Source organism: Diceros bicornis, chromosome 34 (genome assembly GCF_020826845.1).
Source record: "Diceros bicornis minor isolate mBicDic1 chromosome 34, mDicBic1.mat.cur, whole genome shotgun sequence".
NCBI classification, from domain to species: Eukaryota; Metazoa; Chordata; class Mammalia; order Perissodactyla; family Rhinocerotidae; genus Diceros; species Diceros bicornis.
This window is the reverse complement of record NC_080773.1, coordinates 2,151,822-2,176,335: the sequence shown is the minus strand read 5'-3', so window position 1 is coordinate 2,176,335 and position 24,514 is coordinate 2,151,822. Positions and strand designations below refer to the sequence as shown.

Genomic DNA, 24,514 nt, shown 5'->3' with positions numbered 1-24,514 from the left:
TCCACGATACCCTTGCTAAGGGCAGCAGGAGCCAAAGGCAGCTAGACAGGCCACAGGAAGTGCTGGCGAGCCTTTCATCTGCTCAGAGAGTCCCAGGGCTGGATAGAAGGAACTCAGGATGCCCATCTGAGGTGGAGGTCACCTCGGGGGCATGCAAGCAGAAGCTGAGGGTCCCACAGCAAGCGGAATCTGAAGAGGTGACCCTCAAACTCCTTGCGGCTCTAACGTCTCTGAGTTGGAAGTCAGTCCCCTCAGTCACAGCCTCTAGCTTCCCCCTCACAGGGCTGTGCCTCTCAAACACCGCTCCCAAGGAGAGTGGAGGCTGAGGGTGAAGGCAACCTCCTACCCATGAGAACCGCTGTGATCACGGCCTCCCACAAGGGGCTAAGGATGATGAGCAAGGGACAGAGGGACTGACCCACATGACTTCCCCTCGGATGCTGAACATGCTTGTGATTCACCAGGCCAATCAGTATCTGTCCTTCTCCTCCACTCCTCTCTCCCCAAAAGGACATGTCAGTGTTTACTATGACATCCACAGGCACATCAAGGGAATCTGGGAAGAATCATGTGTACATCTGGAGAGAAGGGAACTGTGAAAACCAGTAATATCTGCATCCATGTGTGCAGATATCGACATCTACATACAGCTGTCACATTCCTCCAGCAGCCCTGGAATACTCCACAACCTTGCTGGCAGGTTTTGGCACATAGTAGCCAAACCAACTGGTGGTGTCCCCAAGTGCCACCACTGCTGGGGTCTACCTTGAGATTTGGGGGAGGCAGGGTGCCATGCCCCATCTCACAAAAGTCTGGCTGGTGTCCAGGAGCGTCTCACAGCCTTCGACAATCATGCCCTCCATGGCTATGTTTTCCTGGATGCTCTCTGTCTCATTTACTTCATTGTACATTATCCTGTCGGGACAGAAAATGTCAGAGACAGACTGCCCCCATCTCTCAGGGAGAAGGTAATGCTAGGCCTCTGGCCAGGCCTAGGAAGAAGGCCTGGCACCCAAGATTCTCAGGTGGAGCCTGTGGTCACAAAGGGGGAGAGAGCATGCATAGTGAATGCCCGCTCTGCCGGGCACTCTATGGGCATGGTCTCACATCATCCTTCTCATAGCCCAAAGAGACAGGTGTTGGAAATGAAAATGGAGATTAATAGCTAGAAAGCAGGTCTGATTTAAAAGTTTGAACCACGTGGAACTGAGACGGCAAAACTGGGAGGACAGGAGTATAGGAAACAACCTTTCTTCATTACTCTGCCCCCCACACCACTACTGGCCTTATCTGCATCCATAGAACTCCACCCACCCATCCTTCCTCAGGGCCTTTGCACTTACTGTCTCCACCCCTCCCCCAATGCACGTTATATAGTTGCTTCCTTAATGTTCGGGTCCTGGAATGGCTTAGTTTTGGAGCACCTGGCAATCCAGCTGGCTCAATGAGAGTCTGACTCCCGTAGGCTCCAGCATGTCTGGTGGGAGCAAGACACACTTTGCCCCTTAATGTGAGAATAAGGACAACTCTCCTATTTGTCCTGTTATGACTGCCGCAACACCCCTCGTCCAGGAGGTGGCGCCATTTAACTGCTTTTTAAAAATAGCATTGGTGGTGGGGCCAGTCCCGTGGCTTAGCGGTTAAGTGTGCACGCTCCGCTACTGGCGGCCCGGGTTCAGATCCTGGGAGCGCACCGACACGCTGCTTCTCCGGCCGTGCTGAGGCCACGTCCCACATACAGCAACTAGAAGGATGTGCAACTATGATATACAACTATCTACTGGGGCTTTGGGGAAAAAAAGGAGGAGGATTGGCAATAGATGTGAGCTCAGAGCCGGTCTTCCTCAGCCAAAAAAAAAAAAAAAGGATTATCGTGGATGTTAGCTTAGGGCTGATCTTCCTCACCAAAAAAAAAAGTAGCATTGGCGAGAAAAGACGTCTGTGAGTTGCCAACTTTGCTAAGAGTAATTTTGTGGGGAGGAGCATCTGGAGAAAGTACCCCACTTACTCCAAGAAAAGCACAAACCTCTTATTTGTCTGCTGATGCCTCAAATTCTACAACCACGACTAGATCACCAAGAGGGCTGCTTAATATGCATGGCTTCCAAAGTTCTCTAGGAGACACTGTCCAATTTAACCCTCCCAGCAAAGAGAGATGACACTGGTCGAGCTGGGTCAGTGATTAACGAACTCAGTGATGAGCAAATTACTGATCCCCTCTGACCCTCAGTTTGCTCACCTGTAGAAGGTCGGAGTGAGGATGGAAGAGAACGCATTTCACGTGCTGACCTCAGGCCCAGCACACAGCAGGCGCTTGAGTAAAGGGCCATGATCACTGTTGCTAGTATCACTGGTTGCAAAGGTGTTATTATCCAACTATTATTACCCGTTGTTTTCTGGTTATCAGACTGTGGCATGGAAATGGGGTCTCTTCCTTAGAAGCCTCAGTCCCTCCCTCCCAGCAATGCTTTTCTCAGCAGCCCAGGCCCTAGCCCTCTTCTGGAAGGGATGGGGCACAGGGAGGCACCATTCAAGGATATGCTAGTTCCCTGGATAGGGATTCATTTTTGGAAGTTAGCAAAGGTAATCAGAATCATTTCTTTTGACGAGGGTGGGGATTTTGCTGAGGAGGGCTGTATTTGCTACAAACAAGGGGAGGATCCCAGACTAGCAACACTAGTTTCACTGTTAGACAAGTGCCAGCTGCAGCTGCTCAGGACTCCTGCCAGCCCTGGCTGGAGTTTGTGCTGAGAGCCACACTGTCCATGCAGCTGGGGAGGAGTTCCCAGGGCCGCAGGCTCCCGGGGGAACTGGAAGTGATGACCTGGGTTACAGTGAGCCCAAGAGATGAGGTTCAGGAGAAAAAGCGGGACAAAGGCCAGAGGTAGGAGAGAGTCAGCCCCAGGGGAGGAGTGTTTCTGAGCACAGCCAGGGAGGGTTTGTTATCTGATGGCTTCCTGCTGGGCTGGGAGCTTTCCTCAGTCCCCCAAGGGATGGAGAGAGGAGGATGAAAGGGCTGCTGTCAGGGCTATAGGAAAACCCTCTTCTGTGCCACTAGGGCTGTGTTCAGGCCAGATGCAGGTGATCAGGTGATCAGATGAGTAGGCTTCGGGAAAGAGGATCAGGATCTTAGGATAAATGCCTTGGCAACCATGTGCCTTCCTTGCTATGGCCCCCACCGGTACAGGGCATGCCACAGGGATGAGGAGCCTCGTTGGAGTCCCAAGTCTTCTCCTTGGGGAAGTGTGCAGGATTTGGCTCCTTGGGGCATGAGAGGACTGGGGTCTCCACCCCACAATGGTTTCTGTTAGTCTACAATCACGCTCTGATTACATCTGCTCCCTGAATGAACCTCCACTCCGGGTCCTGTGCCCTGCCCTAGTCCAGCCTGGTCCTCCCTCTGCCCAGCTGGGATCCGTGGCCCTACTGGTTGCCTTTTGCTGGACTCGGGAAACCATTTAGGGCACTGAGTGGTTGGCAGGGCTGGGGACTGGACCTCACATGCTGCAGAACCACACTCCCTTGCAGCTTCTGGCAGCCCATCACTGAGTACCGGGCTGCTCATCATCTCTTAGACTCCATAATGTGCAGACTCCAGGGCTTAGCTCTTGGTTCACACCTCGTTCCTGCCTAAACCTACTCCCTTGGTGATCTCATCAGTCTTGTGACTTTAAATACCATCTCTGAGCTGATGGCTCCCGAATGGCTTGCTCTCTTACACTTCAGACTCAAACGCCCTCCTCCATCTTGTCCCCTCCACCACTGTTGTCCATCTCAAGTTCAACATGCCCCCAGTCAAGCTCCAGTGAAGCAAGAAAGACTTCCCTTCCACACCTGCTGATCCTGCCAGCTTTTCCGTCTCGGTTAGCAGTAACTCCAACCTTCTGCTTGCTCAACCAAAAACTCTCGAATCACTCTTGACTCCCATCTTCTCTCTCCCCACATCTAATGCATCAGAAACTCCTGTTGGTTCCATCTTCAAAACACACCCCGAATCTGAACCTCCTCCTCACCTCCACTGCCACCACCTGGTGCAGGCCACCGTCAACTGCTGCCTGGGCTGTTGTAGGCCCCTCCTCCCTGGTCCCTCTGCTTCTGCCCCGGCAGAAGAAGGACCCCCCTGGGCGTTGGAGACTGAATGAGGGGCAGCGGAGGGGCCTTGACCAGAGGGCTGGGGCCACTGACACTGGAAAAGTCATGGGTTTGTCCACCCATGACACTGCCTGCTGTGACTGCAGCCTTGGGCACATGAAGGCGCATTACCCAGGACCCCCTCTGGGGCTCCTATACCACAGGTTGTGAGACACTGACACTGGTGAACAGGGGAAGTTGGCAGAGTGCCTGCGAGTCTCTGTGCGGATCCCTGTTCTGGCAGGTGGGCCCACGTGAGTGCCCAGGGCCCTTCCTGGAACCCCATCTGTGCCAGGGACAGCACACCACCCACACCATCCCACCAACTGCCCCCTAGGCTTGAGCTGTGAACTCCTCAGATTGCTCTAGGGACCCTGCCTTCAGGTGGGGCAGGCTGGGGGTCCCCCAACACCCACCTCTTCGGATCCTAACCTGAACATGAGATTTTAGCATCTGGGGCTCAGGAAACTCCTGCTGGGGAGCATCCTTAGACCTAACCTTTCCACTGGTGGGGGCACCCCGGAGCCGGGTTCACCCAGACAGCTCCCAGAGTTTAGCCCTGGCATCGTCCAGTCTGTTGGCTCTATGTGCTAGTGAAAAGTGGGCCAGGAGTTTGTGCAGTGTCAGAATGTGCCTGGGAATCTGCTGCAGGGAAGGGAGGGGGACAGGGACAGAGGCAAGGATGGGGAAGGTCAGAGGGACAGGGAGACAGAGGCAAGGAGAGAGACAGTGATGAAGTAAGTCAGAGAGAAAACAGCAATGTAGAGAGGGAGAGAGAGTGACCAAGTGGACGGAGAATGGTTTTCTCAGCTCCCAGCACTCCCATGAGCAGGGCTGAGGACGGACACCAACAGCACTTCTGATCTCAGACTCTAATGTGGAGGCTCTTTCAGGGTCTTGTCTGGGGCAAGAGCCCAGATCTTAAGGCTCTAAGCCAGCAGGAGAAAGGGCCTGGAGGTGGGCTCAGGACCAGGAGCTCCCCATCACCTTCCCACACTGCCTGCTCTGTGGAGCTGGACAGCCCTGTGGTCCGCTGGGGGAGTCAAGGGCTGGCTCTAACCCCATTCTCCAGGCAGCCTAGAGCTGGGGCCTGTTAGGGCCTGGGATCTCCTGGCCATGGCCACATGGTGCCCAGAGATGTGGCTTGCTCCCAGCTTGGGCCCTCACTGCCATGGACCCCCAGAAGGCTCCCAAGGCATGTGCCCTCAAGGACAGGTCTAGGTGCCAGCTGGAACATGGGGTCAGTGAGGAAGATCTCCAGAACTCTCTCCTTGCAGTCAGTTTGGCCTCATAGTGCTTCAGTAGCTTGTCCAAGTCACTGTTCTGCTTGCACTGGGCCAGGATCTGCAGGCTGTACTGGTGGCTGGAGACCAACTCCTGATAGAAATTGACCATGGGCAGCAGGATGTCTAATGGGTCTGCACCAGGAGTGGCTCCACAAGCCCGTGGTCAGCCCCATCCACAGAGGTCAAGTCCAAGTTCAGAGCTCCCACCCAGAGACACCCTTGCCTTTGGGGATGACTCTGGCACCACTGCCCTATCCAGGGCCAGATAGGTGGCCCCAGGCATCAGGACAACATCAGAGTCACAGATCTTTATACAGATGGGACCCCATCTTGTCTGACACCTGTGTATTGGAAGGCCGGAGAGGGCTGTTGTGGGTGCTGTGGTGTGCCTCGCCGCCTGAAGGGTCTGAAAGCCACCCAGCTCCGGAGTTTTGGGGGTTCAGCTGAGGCCTCTGTGGTCACTGAATTGCAGCTCCACATCCCCCTCAGTCCTGGCTCCCCCAAGAGGCCTCCCACCCAGAGTGCCCCACCAGTGACAGAAGTGACCCATCCGAGGTCATAAGGTGAGTCAGTAGCTGGCCTGGAACCAGGTCTCCTGAGTCCCCCATTCCAGGGCTTCCCTCCACAAGACATGCCCTCCTGAGTCACGTCCCTTCAGCTGTCTGTCCATTTATCCACGTGTCCCTGTCCTTCCATGCCTCCCCAGGTTCAGCAACTTGGGTCTGCTGCTGGCCTGCTCTGTCCCAACCTCTTGGAAACACAATACCCTGCCTTCCAGCCCCCGAAAGCCCAGCCAATCTCCCCAAACCTGCCCTTCAGTACTTGATTGGCAGGGATGGGTCCACTGAAACCTCTGCTTATAAACTCCATTAAAGAAAAATATGCCTCCTTTGCAATAAACTCTAAGTGGGAGCTTACACAGGGCATTCCACTACCCACGGGATGGCACCTTCACCCACGCAACTACAGGAAGTGTAGACCTCGTCTTTCTAGGGCTGCTTCCCATTGTGACCTTGGGGGAAAAGTGGGTCTCTCTGACTTAGGGAAGTGAACAACAAAATGTCACACTCAGTGTGAGAGAGGCGCGATGCAGGGGTCCTGCTGTGCAGCCCTCGGGGCTGTCAGGTCGGTGCAGCCAGCTCGGAGAGCAGTGACGCAAGGTGGACAGAGTGGGAGCCTTGACCTTGCTTCTACCTTTTGTTTGTCATTCTACTTTTGGAAACCTGTCCTAAGGAGACACTCTCTCATATGAACATTTCAGATGCAGAGATGAGTGTTTCTAGTAACAAAAAGTTGCAACAAATTTAAGAGCCAATGATGGGAGATGGCTGCAGGGATGATGGCATGCTCACGGGTACTAGAGCATCATACAGCCATCAAAATCATACTTTCAGCATGAGAAAACAGTTGTGCTACAATCTTAAGTAAAAAACAAAAAACATCAAGATTGAAATTCAATATTCATATGTGTAACATTATGTAAATAAAACGGGGGGAAAAACCCCAAGATCTGTGCATAGAAAAAAAATTTGAAGAAAACACAACAAAATGCTTACAGTGGTTATATTTGGGATGTAGAACTATGGTTGATATAGCTTTTAAATTTTTCTGCTTCTCTAGATTGTCAAATTTTCTCAAATGGGTTCATATATATTATTTTTAAAAGGGAAATGTAGATAAGAAACTAAAAATATATCACTTCCTCCTAGAAAAACAGCTTTTGCAAACTTGTCTTTCCTCTTCTGCTCCCTCTGAGGGATTTTGCGGGTTTTAAGGGGCCGCTGTCACACCCCAGGAGGATAGAAGTGCCGCCAGCCTGGAGGAGAGGGACTTGGAGAGGGACTTCTCAGGTGGAGGCGGGGAAAGGTGGGGCAGGGGGCCTCTGCCAGGACTGCCTGCTCACCCAGGCCCCAATGGGCCAGCTGGAGATGCAGACCTTCAGGCCTTGGCAAAGATCTGGTGCAAATCCACAATGGCCTCACTGACAGAGGAGCCACAGGGTAAGCTCCGGCCACGGAGTTCCTGCCCCTCCAAAGCCCTGCCCCCCAGTCCAGCAGAGCTGAGGGGCCCAGGGAGAGGGCAGGGGCTGCCACCACCGGTGGGACTCTAGCAGCAAATGCCTTTCTCAAGTGAGACCTTATGTGAAAACCCCATCAGCGGGATGGACTATGTAACTTGTGACCCAGTGCAAAGAAAATATGCAGGACCCCTTGTTAAAAAATGATAAAATTTCAAGATGGTGACAGCAGAGCACTAAACCAAACACAGACTTTTGTAAATGCATCACACACCCCAGAAGCTGTCAGAGGATGGGAGATGCTCTCGCTGCCAGCCTTCCTGGCACCTTCAGTGCCCACCTGCTGCGGTGACCCTAAGGGATCTTAGAGGAACTCAGGGCTCTAGAGAATTCAGAAGAAATGCCACTGATGATGTGAAAAGAGCTAGGGCTTGAGACCCACACAGAGCAGGCTCAAATCCGCCTTATGCTGCTTCTCAGTTGTGTGACCTCCAGCAAGATGCCTAACATCTCTTAACCTCAGGCCTTTCCCGTAAAATATGATGACCTCTTGCAAGTAATGGGACAATTTGAGGGCCTGGTGCAGAGAAGGTGCTCAGTAAATGCTAGCTCTCCACCACCCCCTTTTGGGGGAAAACTTATAAAAGCAAAAACACCCAGATTCTCCCAAGCACCTGCTCTGTCACCACCTAAAGAGCCCTGAGGAACATGCCTTCTCACTGGCAGCTTAGCACCAGGCTGGGTAATGGGCCTCTGAGCACCCCTGGCAGCCACATTTTCCATGGCTCCCCTCCCAGCACCCTCTTCCGCGCCCATGTTCCCCAGCCAGCCAGCTCCAGAACACAGCTCGGGTCTCCTCTCCCAGGATGAGCTGTAAGGATGCCAGAGAGACTTCTGCTACTTCCTGCAGCCCCCTCCCCTCCCAACTGTTCCTCCTCTGCCCCTGCTCATCACCCCTAGATCCTAAAACCCTGGAGACCTGGGAACCACCCCAATGTGTCTGGGGTTTGAGCTGAACAACAGAGGGCAAGCTAAAGGGACTCTGTCGTGCACTCCATTTGTGGACAGGAAAACAAGCTCAGAGAGAAAGTGTGAAACCACCGGGAGTCAGGGCAGCCTCAGCCTAAAAGCCTGTCCCCCTCTCCCTGCAGTTGTCTCTGTCTTTCTCTGCCACATCAGATGCCCCTCCCTGGTCCCATTCTCCACGTGTGTTCTCTGCTCCCTCCCTCTGTGATGACCCAGTACTTTGGCTGTTGGAGGCCCCTGGTGTTGTCCTTCTCGGGGAGGTGTCACAGGGGGCTGTCCCCTCTCCCAGCAGTTTGTGCCCTGAGGGCAAACACCCACGCTGGGGTCTCACTCTCTCAGTACATAAGAACAGGGGATAGAAGGTGCTGAGTGGGCGCAGAGACATCCCTGAACTGTGTGGCACAAGTCCAAAGATAGTAGTAGCTCAGGAAATCACAAACATGCCACAGAGCCAGCTCTGCTCCCTTTGCAGGGCACGTGGCTTTGTCTCCTCAAGCCCACTTGCTGAACCACAGGAAGAATGAGCTCTGACAATTGAAGGAATGGAGCACTTTGAAAGCAAAATGGGACAGTTATCCCCTCTCCACTTCCGGGTTGCTAAAACTACCCCGGCCTGTGCTTGAAGAGCGGCTGAAAATATCTAATGGAGAAATATTCATTGCCAATGCAGGCTTTTCTATTTTTTCGATTCTCTGAGAACCTTAGCACTTGAAAAAATGGCTGTTCTTGGATCTGAACTCTAAAGAGCTAAGGGATTCACACAGAGGCTCGTGGAGAGCTCAGAGACACGTGGATGCCCAATCAGCACCCTCACTGCCCTGATGTCATCACCCCCATGCCAGTCTGCTCTCTTAGCCAGTTCTGGGATTTGCACGTGTTATCCTTTTCTCTTTAGGATGGCGGTGTGTGTGTGTGTGTGTGTGTGTGTGTGTAAGAGTAGTCTGTATGTAAAACTGATGGCGCTCTTCTCAGAGACATCTACAGGACATCTACTCCCCAGGGACCAGAGCAAAAACCAGATGCAGTCGGGTCAGGCTCTCTGCTCCCTGCATAGGCAGCACAGGCAGCACCGGCAATCTGGGAGCCTGATTTAAGGATTGGGCCGAGTGGGCAAAGCTCTGGAAAGCTGTGAGCCTGGGGACCCTTCAGAAGCCTTGGGCCATGGCCCACACTTGCTACGAGCCAGTGTCAGGATGGCGGCAGGAGCCCCAACCCCACTGAGCTCACAGACGCTGCCTTTCCCTTACCCTGCAGGTCCCTTCTGGGGATGCATTTGCTTTGGATCTGGGTTGGCTTGGCTAACGTCCAAGCCTGCTCAGTTGACCCTTGGCAACCATGGCAATGGTGAGTTGGGATTTTGGCTTATACCCCAACTCTCCGGCTAGAGTCCAGCTCTGGCTGCCCAACCTGGCTCAATGCCTGGCATCTCAGCTGAGCCCTGCCCACTTTCCACCCCACAGTCTGGCCTTCTTGGCCCATTACAGGCAATCCCTCGCTTGGCACACCCCTTAGGGGCACTGGTCATTGGCTCCTGCCCCAACCAACTCCCCTGTCTGGAGACAGTGTCTTTAATCCAGAATGCATTTAGTCAGTGCAGTCAATGATGGAGGAATTAGTCCATGGTTTTCTCTCTTTTGTTAGCAGTCAAGGTTTTGCTAAAGATCTCTGTACTTCTTGCTTTTCAAACAGTTGCCACACAATTCAGTTCTCTCTCCTTCCTTCTCCATTCCCTCTGGCCTCTTCCAAGCCTAAGAGATGCCTATCTCTGTCTCCCTTTGTGCCAATGCTGTCAGCATGTCCTGATGGTGTCTCTGTGGTGGGCACCATGCTGGGCACGGGTGAGACACAGCTGGAGATGGATAAGTCAGATCCCTTCCCTGGAGGAGCTTCCAGCCTAAGAAGGGTGTCAGATACCCACAGAGGTAACTTATACTCCAACAAAGTGAGGCCAGAACAGAGGTGGGCCCCTACTGCAGTGGGAGGGTCTCACCGTGCAAACCACAAGCTCTACCCAGAGGTTTTGCAGGACAAAAGGGGAGCCCAGTTGGGCTGGCCCCGTGGTGTAGCAGTTAAGCGCATGCGCTCTGCTTCTGGAGGCCCAGGTTCGGATCCCGGGTGCGCACTGATGCACCGCTTGACCCGGAGTGCTGTGGTGGCGTCCCATATAAAAGTGGAGGAAAATTGGCACAGATATTAACCCACAGCCAGTCTTCCTCAGCAAAAAGAGGAGGATTCGCATGGATGTTAGCTCAGGGCTGATCTTCCTCACGAAATAAAAATAAAAAGGAGCCCAACAGGTGTGCTATAGGATGGAAGAAATTGGAGCAGAGGGGATGGTGTGAACAGAGATGCAGAGTTCGACAGGGTGTTGAGTGCAGGACAGCAGGGGTGTGGATGGCAGGAGGAACATGGGAAACAGGACTCAAGGCACAGAGTGGGCCCTACAGAGGGGCTGACTGGGGAGGGGTCAAGGCGGCCCTCTAAATGTCAAAGTTGGTTTGCAAACCTGATTCCACGGCTACAGTTTTACCTTAAACCCTGAAGTAAAGATCTCTGCAGTTTCTTGCAGAGTCAGCCTTCCAGGTTTCTGAGTTCTCCCAAGCCAGGAAAATACCATGACCATCTCTAAATTCTTACTCTGCCCTTTAGGGCTGCCTGAGCCATTCCAACTTACATCCAATCATAAATGGGAGAAAAATAGCTATTAAAACAATGAAATGGTGCCAAACTGAGGATTCTATAGGAGGGGAGAATTCTTCTCAGAGGAGGATGCTCCCTTTGTTTTAGATGGTCCTTGGAGCTTTTTGGTTACAAGAGATGAGGCCCAAGAGGGCTGTTTAGATGGGAGAGAAGAGAGTGAGCAGAGCTGGATAGTTTTGCTTAATAAATTTTGTGCAGACTTTTGTTTAGGTGTCATCTCCCATTACCTCTAGGGAGACATGGCTGTGGGTGGAGCCTCCGGGAGTAGAGAGTATACAGGGAGTAGAGACAGGGCCGGTGTCCTCGAAGTGTTACCTGTGCACAGCCCACTTAGAAGGGCCTAATGCCTGGTTTAAGGCTCTGCTGTTGCTGCCTTGAAATTCTTAAGAGCCCTGCAATTTTATTTTGCACTGGGCCCAGCAAATTATTTAGCTGGTCCTGAAAAAATGTGTAGACAAGTGTATATTAGTAAAGGATTAACGACCAGCTCTCTGAAAGAAAAACTCTGACTGGTAGCGCTGGCTGATTTCCATGGTGAAAACATTCCTACCTTGGCCCATTTTAAGTTACCAAAGTGTAAATAACAAGCTTGCAAGATTCTTGAAAATTTCACAACTGACTTGCAAGTTGGTATGAGCCAGCTCCAGCATATCACTGGACGGGGACGAGGGTCTTGGCAGATAGAGGGATTATGAACACCCACACCACCAACAAAATGGCAGTTGGGAGCATGTGGAGAGAGGCCAGTGTGAGGAGAGGAGGTGAGCAAGAAGTCCCTATAGCAGGAAAGGCTGAGTGACAGGAGGGCAAGGATGTCTTCTATTCACCTTTAAGCTGTTTTTTGCTGCAGTAGTGCAAACCCCCTAGACTGTATCTAAGCATTTCAGAAAGCCCGGTCCATACTTGGCTGGTGTTGGGGGCTTGGGGACTGAAGGAGGAGCCAGTTGGGTGTCATTAGGGCTTTCCTGGATACTCTGGTTCTCCTCCTGGGACAGGGCAGGACTGTACTGCCCAGGACCCTGAAGTCCGGTGTGGTCATGTGACTCACTTTGTCCAATGAAACGTGAGCAGATCTGTCAGGCACTATTTGCCATGATCCATCCCCTGCCATGGGACTGGTGAATTTCCTGATGGTGGAGCCCCATCAGCCTGTGTCCCTGTCTCTGAGTGAGAATGTCGTGGAGCAGAACACACAATGGACACACAGTGTGAGAGAGAAAGCAATCTTTGTTGTTTTAAGCCACTGAGATTGGAGGCTGTTTATAATTGCAGCAGAATCTAGCTCCACCTGATGGGCACGTGGAGTGACCACACAGGGTAAGGAGCAGTCAAGACTGAGTGAAGACAGCCACTGTGAGAAGTGATACAAGAAGCCAGGAGAGCAGAATTGGAAATCAGATGTGGCCGGGAAAATGGAAGACCCTGAAAATCCTCAGGAGTATGTGGGATGGGGCTTGAGGAATTTTTCTGGCTATCAGGTGGACCATGAGAGCTTGAGGTCATCCAGGTGACACAGTGGTTCCCAAACATTCACCTTTTATCTGGCCCGTCTCCCCAGCAAGGAAGGAATAACATGTGTGGCAGGCACAGGCCAAGCATCTACAGCCAGGAGACCCAAGGTTAAGCCTGGATTCCAGCACTGGAAGTGACCTTGGAGTGACCTTGGTTAAGTCCCTTCCTCTTCTGTGGACCTTTGAGTTCTCAGATCCCTCCCAGCTCTGATGCTTTAAGACCCTCTGTCTTTTTCAAGTGCGTCACTGATCACATACTTGGCTCCTCGGCTCCTCCTGCCTACCTGATGGCCTACTTCCTGGGAAATGGGCTCTGTTTCACTTTCCTGGAGCCCCTCCAGAGCGTACAGGTGCCCTCTGCCCTGCAGGATGTGTGTGTGAGAGAGAGACTGAGTGAGAGAGAAAGAGAGAGAGCAAGCGAGCTAGAAACTACAACCAGAAAGCTTTACCAAGCTGATCTTTCAAAATCTTCTTTAAAAAAACCATTTGCCCTGGAGAGTAATGCAATGCACTCAGTTGGAAACGTTGCTCCAAGTTCTCACCAAAAAGGCCTATGCTGCCACACTGACACACACACACACACAGACACACACAAATACTTTCACTCCAAACCGACCAGTTTGGTGCACTCCAGCACCAGAGAGGGCCCTGCCATTTGCACCCACCCCTTCTCTGGCCTATCAACCCCCAAAATCTTTGAAGGCCATATGCGAGATGAACCCACCCCCTCTTGGCAATAAAATGACTCATTTTCTACCTGGGTTCACACCGCAAGCTCTATTATGGTGCCAGTCACACTCTACCACAATCAGACCTTAAGGGTAGAAACTTCCATCTCTTTACTGCCTACCCGAGAGCCTGATGTTCATTCATTCATCAAGCCCTTACAGAGTAACTACTATGTGTGAGGCAGAAAGGACAGAGTGATAAAGGATACCACTGCCTTCAAGGAGGTCCCACCAGGTCAGGTGGGGACTGACTTGAGGAGTCGGCTCTGATGTGGTATGCTGAGGGTGAGAAAGCTGTGGGAACAGGGGGCATGGAGCACATTCTGGGATGAGAGTCCCCAGGAGGAGACATTGGAGTTTGGTAGGATTCCACCAGGCAGGGAAGCGTGGGGGTGGCAGGGGTACTCCAAACAGAAGGCCAGGAGGTGCACGGATCTTGACCAGGGAGCACTGGCTGGAGCCCCATATGATAGGGGGAAGAGGAGCCTGGGGAAGAGGATGAGGCAGTGTTCAGTTGATCTTAGGCAGTTAGTGAACAAGTGAGTGAATCACACCCTGGATCATGAAACCACTAATCTGGTTCTGGTCCCTAGACCTATTCCATGGCCCCTAGCAAGGACTCAGCTTGGTTTCAGGGATATGTGTAGGGCTAGGATAGATCTCAGAATGAACCAGATGGTTTAGACACGGGACAAGCCCCCATCCCAGGAGCCACGTGAGAAGAGGCTACGAGTGGCAAGCCTGGCAAGTAGACACTCAGACCGAGTTCTAGTCCTGGTTCTGCCATCTCCCAGATGTGTGAGCTTGGGCAGGTGACTTGAGTTCTCTGAGCCTGCTTCCTCATTCGATCCTGTGAGGGTGGTTATGGGGACTGACTAATGAAGCATGTCTGACAGTGCCTGGTGCAGGGTAGAGGAGGTGTGTGGAATCTGAAATTTTTGTTCAACCTCAAGTTCCAAGCTGATGTGACCGTTAGTTCAGAGTTTGGCAACGGCACCATAAGGTGGAATTGGCAACTTCAGATCTTTGAACATTCCAGGCAGAGCTGGCTTCAAGGGCGTGTGATGGGGTCCTATGCTCAGAAGGCCCCATGCTTGGAACTTAAAGTTCTGCAGTTGCCACCCTGAAGTTCTTAATCATTTCTCTTTGAATTTGTGTTTCACGAGTAACATCTGATGGAACAATGGAACACACCCCAGGGGCGTGGAGCCTCAGCCCCCATGTGTTCCTGCCTCCTGCTGCCTCCCTGGGATGGTTTCTCAGCTGCTGGCTCCCAACATGCCGGCACCCCAGAACCAATGACCTCGTCTATGCTCTGTCTGGGAGCAAATGGGTTGAGTCAGCCAGGAAGACTCACATCCCACCATGAGTCACCCTCCACTCTCTGCAGGGACCTCGGTGTAGGTGCAGAAAGGGTGGGTGCAGTGCACTCCCGATGGTGTCTCAGGGCATGGCAAGGAGACAATACCTGGGCACTAGACGGGTGACTCAGCAGGGGCATCTTGCCCACTCCCCATCTAGGTACCAAGTGTATCCTGGCACAGAGGTTAGAGGAGGTCGGATGTTGAAATGGAGGGGTCGCCTGTCTGCCATGGGTGGGCTGTGAGAAGGGGAGGTCGACTTTCCCGACTCCACCTAGGGCCTTGCATTTTTCCCTTGCATCAGGCCCTACAAATCATGTAGCTGACCCTGGTTAGAATCTATGTTTCCATTTTCCCGTCTTCAGCTCAGAGTCCACGGTCCTCGTGTGATGTGACCAAATGGCTCTGAGCATCTGGTGAGCACTGGTGAGATGAGGGGGGAGAGGAAATCAGATCATTTGATGCTGGGGTAGACAGCTGGTGAGGAGCATCTAAGGGACAGAGAGCCAGCACCTCCCAAGCTTTAATGTAAATGGCAATCAACTAGGATGTTCTGAAAGTGCAGATTCTGATTCCGGAGGTCTGGGCAGGGCCTGAGATTCTGCATTTCTAACATGCTCTTGCTTCATGGACCACATTTTGAGAAGTTAAGTTCTAGAAGGCTTAACCTAGCAACAGCGTGACCTCCAGACCGATGCGCAGTGAGCCCCAGTAGGAGCTCTTATGACAGGCAGAGGGCACGACTGCTTGGAACTGAGCCAGGAGCTCACACTGTGATGACCTACCTGGGACTCTGTGTCGCCGGACACTTCAGCTGATAATGTGGGAATGCTTAGTCAACGTGGTCATCAGCAGAGTAACTAAAAACTCGCTCATAAATAACCTCACTCAATCCTCTCACTCTTGTCAGGCAAGTAAAGAAAGGCTGTTTTATAGATGAAGGAATGGAGGCACATAAGATGGGGGGTCGTACTCCAGGTTGCAACTGTCAAGTGGCAGAGGTAGGATCTGAACTCAGATCTGACTAAGGCTCTTCCGACTCTGCCAGCATCACTAAATTTAAGTTTGGAGGCTGGCCTCGCTGTGGCAGGAAGCTGGTCCCCCTGCCCGTCATGTGCCCCCTGGTGCTCCCTGCAGGAGCCCGGAGTGTGAGGTGTTGGCCCTGTGCCTTGGGCCCCCTGGCCAGCCTCCTCTGCACCCTTAGCCAGCAGTCACCTCTGCCTTCAACCACTCAATATGGATCTCCCCATCCTCGATCTGCTTCGCCACTGTCTTCTCATCTCCACGATCTGCAGCAAGTGCAGGTACTTCTGCCTCAGCGCTTCACACTCCATGGCCAGGGTCTGGTAGATGTGGACAGACAGACATGGTAAGACACTGCCCTCTTGTCCCCCAGAGATCCAAGCAGAAGTGGGGCTCCCCCACTGACTGCAATTAGAAGATCCTGACTCCCAGACATGGTGCACAGGGCCTTGACCTGGCTGCTGTGCTGTTACCGACTGCTCTGGCCCCTTCTCCAACTCCTGTCTCACACTCTGACCTCTAGTTCCTCTAACCGATCCTGTTCTCTCCCCTCCCCCTCCAATCCACCCCCTGGGCCTTTGTACAGGCTCACTCTCTTGTTAAGGGGAATGCATCTGGTGACTTTAAGTTAAAGTCAATGCTCAAATGAAACAACAAAGCCTAGATGACAGCACATCTGTTTACAACATGGTTCACTGAATATTTTGAGTCCACTGTTGAGACCTACCACTCAGAGAAAGAGATTACTTTCAAAATATGACTCCTTACTGGCAAGTGCTGTGATTCCCATGCAGAGACTAATGTGTGCCCCTCTCCACACACACACAGAAGTTAGGAAAAGTCTTATGACTCACATAATAGAAGTCTCCGAGGAGAGCAGGCCCAGAAACTCAAGCAGCTCTGAAATGGTTTGAGGGAGCAAGGAAAGGAGCCTGGCCTGGGTTTTTACTGTGGTTGGGAGTTTTAAACAAAAAATATTCAATGACATTTGTCAAAGATTGTAAGGCATATTTTATTCAGCAACACTATGATACGCAGAGACCACCGTCATGGGATTCACAGTGGGGGAGAAATGAGGTTTGGCTCGACTCTGAATGCAGCATGGGCAAGTGGGAATTCATGGCCAGGCAGCATGGTGGGGGTCAGGGGATGGAAAATTACTAAGAAAAACTCAAGTGTTGGGGTTTCTTGCTAACTTGACCTAACAGGATTCTTACCAAAGAGAGGCCAGAATCATCAGACACCACCTGAGGGATGGTGGAGGAGGAGGAGGAGCCTGAACAAATCTCAAGTGTGATCAGACATACAGGTGTGGGTTCTGCTTAAACTGACTTAGCAATGTTCTTGCTAGAACTGGATTTTACAAGGAATTGCACAGACAGGCATACAACAAGGTTCAGGGGCCTGACTAAAGTTTGGTCAAAGCAAGAAATCTTTGCCAGGGCTGAGACCAGGGCAAGACTTCTGCACACAGACAAGGACTTGTGTCGTTGGATCCGAAGCCAATGCCAGAGAAGGGAGCCTCTGGACATCCTCCTCAGCTTGTCCAGGTGTGGACACGAGGGGAAGAGGGAGAGGAGAGGCACAAGCTGTCAGCACACATCAAAAATGCGGAGTCTGACCACTCATTGCAAGGACGAACATGCGTAGAAAAATATGCATTCACAATGGCTTGTTTTCATATAAAGAAACACTAACAGGATGCTCAAGAATGATCAGAACTGTGCACTGGGGGTGGTGGGAGTAACAGCGCTGGAGGGGACCCAGAAATGTTGGCAGTGACTCTTCTGAGGTTAGACTTTTCTATCTTACAGATTTATCTAATATAAACAGAAATTTACACATACCATGTTTTCCCATTTGATAGCTTTTCTTTAATTTTAACTTCTGTACATAGGAAACCATTCTAAGATTTAATTCCTTTAGCACACTAACGGTTACAAAAGAGTAAGCATACGAAATCAAATTTTTATATCTCTCACTAACTAAAAGGACAAGCTGCATCCTAGTTTGTCCTTCCACTGTATCTCACACAGGCAGGATTTTCAGGAATCAGTGGCACATTATAATGCAATATGGGGTTTGGGTTTAGCTCCTTAAACATAGTAGGATTAGTTTGATTAATTTTCTTCACATCAATTAAAATAGAAATTCCATTGTTTTAGCTTTTTAAATCTCAATGTTCTCTAGGGACATGCACATGCAAACACTGATGTAAAAATGAAACATGCACCTGAAAACTTTAACACATTCATTTCACATCTTGAGATTCTCTTGCCTAAAAAGAATAAAACTTCTATTTAGTTCAAAAATTTTCTTGCCATGCTGACATTATATCTCTCAATCAATTCACATTTTTAAGCCCAAGAAATTCAAAATGTTATTTCTCATACAGGAAATAAAATTACAAAGAACTAAGAGAAACCAGAAGCACAGGACTACAGTGTTCAATCGATACAGGAGTCCAAAGGAAAGAAACACAAATACTGGGATCAGCACAGATAAGCAGCCTTCTTCCCACAGAACAGAAGGAAAGCCACATTCAGAAAGTTAAACATGGGGGCCAGCCCTGTGGCTTAGCAATTAAGTGCGCGCGCTCCGCTACTGGCGGCCCAGGTTCAGATCCCGGGCACACACCAACGCACTGCTTCTCCGGCCATGCTGAGGTCGCATCCCATATATAGCAACTAGAAGGTGTTTCCCCTCCCAAACTGCCTAAAGAATTTAACAGAAGACCTGTTTCAGGAAGGACCCAATATCATATGATGGCTGTAATATAATATAAAATAGATGTTACACTAGGAAAGGCATCACCAACAAGCCCATTTTATCTAAATTTCTGTCTCTCCCTGGCCACATTCTCTATAGCTTGCCCTGAAAAGAGTTGTACAAACATTTGCATTTCTATCTCCATGTGAATTGTCTTCTTCCCCTCTGAAATCCCAAACCACTACCCCTCAAACACCTTCCACACCTTTAGCTACAATACAATACTTAAGCAGCTTTGACAGAATGACGAGTTTCTCCCATGTATACATGTTATTAAAGTTGGTATTATTTTCTCCTGCTAGCCTGTCTTTTAATTACTTGGACAGCCATAAGAACTTTAAGTGAAAGGGTAGCGGAGGATTCTCCCTCCTGCCCAACACTAGCATTGACCAAAGCACCAATACCCCACCCCTGCCCCCCAACACATTGTATTCGGACCCCAATAAGTTAAGGCCCAATGAGATGCATTGTTTCTCTTTCTCATCATAGAAAAAGAAGTTGGAATGATCTATCATTCAACAAAATCATTCTGGTGTTGTGAGCATTGGAGTAGTTTCCTCCCCTCCAGCCTACAACATAACTTCAAAGGAGTTAGAGAGCTTCCACTTCTTAACTCCTGGAGGGGAAGGAAGAAGCCTCCCAAGAACCAGCTCTCTAGCCCCACCCAACACCCCACCTACCCTCCCTGATGCCCCACTGCCCCTCCCACCTCAGCAGCCTTGAGTCTGTCAGGCTGGCGCCCCAGCCCCACCCAGCACCACCCTTTCCTTCCCCGACCCCCCACTGCCCCTTGGCCGTAGGCCTGTCAGGCCGGCGCCCGAGTGCCAAGGGTGGAGGGAAAGAGTGTCCAGAGCTGCAGGGATCGGGCTGTCAGACATGCAAGTCTCACTACAGGAGCCACCACCGCCCACTCTGCACGAAGACCCACTCCACCCAGCAGTCCCGCCCCAAACTGCGCCTGCCAGTCCAACGGCCAATGGCCCAGGCGAGTGCAGCTTCCCAGGCCTCCTGGCGCGAGCCTGCCCTCACCCACGTCCCTCTTCCCACTGCCCCGGAGAATGAGTGCAACGCGATGAGCAGCCGCTGTGGCCAATCCGGCTGAGCAATGCAGGCAGGGCTGGAAGTGTGGGCGGAAGTGCATCATTTGCCATGTGGGTATATGGCGGGTCCCCTTGTGGAGGGCCAGCCACACTTTCACTCCACCACGGTTTGCTTTCTTCACTCTGAACACTGCAGCAGCGACCCATTGGGGCAGCAGAACAGACGAGTTTGGGCAGCGCGACCCTGGGGTGGGCGCGTCAGTCGGCATTTTGCCTAGGCCCACAGTCATGGTCATCTTGTTTTACGGAGGACGGACGGGTGCATGCCACCATCTTGCAGTCCTGCGGGGTGTGGGGAGCAGCTCCCATGTGCTGCAGAGTGTTGCTGCAAGCCCTTATCCTTGTGGCAGTCCTGCTGTGGGGCAGTGAGAAGTGGGGAAAAGCCTGGCAGCTCAACAACCTGAGGCCCAAGATGGTGATCGCTGCACTGCCGCGAACTGCTCCCACTGCTGGGCAATGAGGAGAGACGGCTGTCGCCTTCCACAGGTAATTGGCCATCGCCGCCTGGTCAGCTTCCGTCGCGGTCCAACCTGAGGCGGGCGGCACTCTGTGCTCGGGGCCTCAGGGCCAGTCCAGTGGGTGAGTCAGCGCCAGGCACTGTGTGGCCTTGGTCTGTGCCACCATCTCTGCTCCGGGTGCCTCGGGTCACCGCGGCCCCCCCATGGCCACCAGCGCCCACCTTATGGCCTCCACCACCTTCTCACTCCCACCCCATGACCACCCTGTCCTCCACTGATTCGGGCTGAGGCCAACAATGTCGAGAAACGGGGCATTCTGGAAACTCTCTTCCTTAGGGTTACTATCCTCTTGCACTTGCTGTGACTTTTCTGCTCTTTTGATGGCAGGGAGCCTGCCTTGATCTCTGTGATCAGGAATGTGGCTGAGCAAATGGAGCTTGTACCTCCAGGATGGACGTGCCTCCCAGATGCTAGTTGCTAGAAGAGTCCTGGCAGTGGAGGGAAAGTTGGCTCTGCACTGAAGGTGAGTCCTGGAAAGGAATCTGACAGTGGACTCTGCACTCTGTATCTGACAGCATCCTCGGTGGAGGAGGGTGCGGCCCCTCCTCACTGGGAGGCTTACCCCAGGGACTTGGGGAAGGGGCTCCTCTCTTCACTTCTTCCTTGGGATCCCATAGCATGGTGAGGCGTTTGCCTTTCCCCTGGCCTGGCTCCCTTCATGAGGGCTTCTGGAATTCAGCCAGTTCAGCCAGTCCTTTCCTGTGGACTCCGCACTGGAGGTCCCAGAACAGTGCACTGAAGACATTCTACTTTGAAAACCTCCTGGCAGATCCTTCTGTTTTGCATTGCAGGTTCTTGATGAATTTTGAAAGACCTGAATGTCACTTGTCTGTAGTCTTATTGAAGGTTTACAGTGGTTTGTTCTAAGTCGGAAGTCGTTACAATCTATCCAAAGAGCTAGTAACATGAGCTTGTTTCAGAGGTCAGCCGCCATGCTTTCTTGACAGAACTTTCAGAGCCTATGCCCCAAAAGTTATGTTACTGTTTTTGAAAATGAGGCCAAGCATTGCAGAGAAGGTTGCTCTTGGCATGTGTCATGGTCTAACGTGGTCTGGGGGCAAAGAAGGTGGAGGTCCTTTGGTAACTAGTCACAAAGCATTGAGGAGGGTTAGAAGGACATGTTGCTTGGAACTCCCTGAGGACATAGTATCCACCTGGTCTGGTCCACAGCGGCCTCAGGGGGTTAGATGACCTCAGGTGGAGCAGAAAACCCTCGGGAGAGACGACCCCAACCCCCCACGTGCACAGTTTGGTCTAAATAGAGATTTTACCTTAATGAGGAGAAGAGATTATGAAGTGTCTTGGTCAGTACATTGCAGGGCCTGGTTGCTCTGTACAGGGAGCCGCTTTCCTCCTGGTAGTGGGAGGACAGGAGGAACATAGATCTGAAGCTCTTGGGGCTGACCTCTTGGCAGCAGTCTCGCATCCTCAGCTGGTTGAGCAGAGCTAAGGCCAGGTGCACTGCTGGGTGCCTGGGAGGCTCTGCTGGCCGACACTTGGCCTGGCTTTGAAATAGGAGGACCAACCCTCCCCATTTTAGCACCCAAAGTCCTGCATCCCAGGGACAGCAGGAGGGTTGGGCAGTCATGAGCTTCTAAGAACTATTTCTGAGACTTCTTGAAGCCTTTCCTGTTGTCTTGATGCCATCCTGTGTTATCTGCTTAAGCGTCTGTGTCCCTACAGGGCACTTACCACAGCCTGGGAAGAGGTCCTCACCTTCCTTCCTTCTCTGCCCTACAGATGGTCAGCTCCTTAAGGTAGACAGTGGGTGTTTCATCTTTCTATTCCAGTAATAACTTGCAAGCAGAAGGTGTTCCTTAAATCTTTACTAAAGGTTTAAATGGGCAAAGTGGCTACAGGTGTGGATGTTCACAAAAACTCTTATTTTGCTTGTATTGTTGATTATTTTAGGGGGAGACATTTAATTCTTTCTAATTACTTTTTCATTTATTCTTGCAGGCTCCACATAAAGGGCTCAAAACGTCTGGTTCAGTGGTTAAAAGCTGTTCACAGGGATGACTGGAACCCACTAAGCATTCTTTCATCTGTAGTGAACATTTCACCAAAAAAAGCTCTTGGAAAGGCTGGAGGGTCAGTACTACATGCTCAAGCCATGGCCGTGCCCTCAATCTTCCACCCAACTGAGAAGGGAGGGCTGAAGGCCACGGCCACCCCAGGAGAAAGGACACCAGGAAGGCCGCTGGGGACCTGAGGAACATGCGAGTGAAGCAGATGGGAAAGGAGCTACAGGTTCATCGTCGTCCTTGAGGGAAAACCTGAGGGCCCAGCCGGGCTCGCGCAAGTTGAAATGAGCTGCTCTGCAGGGTCAACCCACACCAAGTGCTGCCCAGGAAGCCGCCAGTCAGGATTGGGTGCAGAGTCTCTGGAAGGAACTCCAGGAGACAGTGTGGTCTCCACAGCGTCAGGCAGCCAGGGAGATGCAAACACTTCTGCTGGAGATGCTGGTGATGAGACCCCCTCTTCCCTGCCAGGGCCTGCTAGCTAAGAGTGGCATTTCTTATCCCTCAGAATCTGGGATGTGCAGATTTATTGGCTGGCTTCCTTCTTGCAGTTTCTTCTCAGAGCACACTTGAGAGAGGCCATCTGTCCCTTGAGAGGCTGTTGACTGAAAGAGGCTGAAGAGAGATGTGGAGCCCAGCTGCAGCGGGACCAGCCTGGGGCCTGATGAGAGCTTGGCCCAGAACCCCCAAGTTCATCATTCACAATGATGCCTCACAAAGCCTCCCAGAGCCCCTCCACCCTCCAACAGATGTCACCTTGAAGCCAGCCACAGAAGCTGTGCAGGGCGAGCACAGCAACACTGGCCCCACATCCCTCAGAAAGCGACCCAAGAACTCCTCGACTCACTGCACTCCTACTGCTTCTGCTCCCGGGGGAACAGGAGCTCGGGTGCCACCTGCGGGAGCAGGTGGAGAAGAACGGCGAGCTGAAGAGGGGCAGCCGCCAATAGCCTGGTGCACACGCTGCAGGAAGAGCTGGACGAGCTGAAGGAAGGGTGCTTCCTAACTGAGCAGCCTGCTGCCCCCAGCCGAGGTCAGTCCCGGTGCTTGGGGCTCTCCCACTGCCTGCTCATCATGAGGGGTTTCCTGTTCCACAGCAGACGGCCCCTGAACACTTCTGTGTGCAGCCTGCCTGCTGCTGTCTTGGGAGAAGGCTCTGCTGGTAGCTGCCCCTTGCAGACAGGGAGCCCAGGTTGCAGAGCTCACCTCGCTCTCTCTAGGGCGCTCGACAGGCAGCGGTAGTTGTCAGGGTTTAGCAGGTGGGGAAGGAGGCATTGCAGGTCTGCTGGGAAAGCCAGACCTACGCAATGAACGGTGTCTGGATCGTTGGTTTTCCACTTGAACAGTAGAAAATCAGCTTCTGTTGCATCCCTCACACAGATGTAAATTCCAGTGAGTTAGGATCTAAATGTTAAATAAAGTGGACATAGTAAACTATTAGAAAAGTTATAGGAGACTCTTAAAGTCATGGGGACGTTCTTTCCATTCATGTTTTAATGAATATCTTTGAACTGAAGTCATTTTGAATATTTTAACAATTTCTTTAACATTTTAAACATCTTTTTGAGTAGAATACATTCTCTTTTGTAAAAATTAAAACACTACAGAAATATATAACCTAAGAAGTGGTAAAAACTCCTATTTCTCACCTACCTCCCAACTTTTATTCCTTGTCAGTAGTAAAATTTGGTGTGTAATCTCCTCCACTGTTCCCTGTGCTTTACATGCATATTTCTCCACCTGTACCAATAGGTTGGATATAGTTTTGGTGTGTTCATTGGCTATGTTTCTGATTTTCCAGCTCTTTTACAATTTAGTACTTGTAAACATTTGTTTCTCGATATTCCTTACATGCTGAGGGTACCATCTTTTCCCTGTTATACAGCCATGGAAGACATTTCCCTACCACGTTGTTCATTTAATCTGGATCAGTGCTTGTCTTCTCAGATGTCAGTAGCACTTCAGGTGGGAAACGGTTTTATGTGACAGGCTGTTCAGGACCTGCGGGACCCCTAGGGCAACAACCATTAGGACAACACAAAACAAGAAACAAAACCTATCCTGCGTGTTTCCAGATGCATCCTGGGGGAAGGACAGCTCCAGCTGAGGACTATTGATGTCTTGGTCAGAGATATCCACTATGTTCTCCTATCACGTTAAAGCTGTTTCCATAGTTTGTTGTACTTGATGGTACAGTTTGGTGCCTTTGTCTGTTCCTCTTGGTCAGACTGTACAAGGTTTCTCACTGTTACAGGTCTTTCGGGAGAGCCAGCCTTTGACTCTATTGCTTAGGTCTACGTTGTTGTTCCCGCCTCGTGAATCC

General features: G+C 51.5%; 1 long non-coding RNA gene across 1 annotated transcript; it reads left to right on the top strand.

Moving 5' to 3' along the window:
• The first annotated feature begins 19,581 nt into the window (after nt 1-19,581).
• On the top strand, nt 19,582-22,415 carry LOC131396707 (uncharacterized). The gene is made up of 3 exons (XR_009216659.1): nt 19,582-20,138; nt 20,498-20,633; nt 22,130-22,415. It is a non-coding gene; the product is annotated as an uncharacterized LOC131396707 (long non-coding RNA).
• Nucleotides 22,416-24,514: the final 2,099 nt, after the last annotated feature.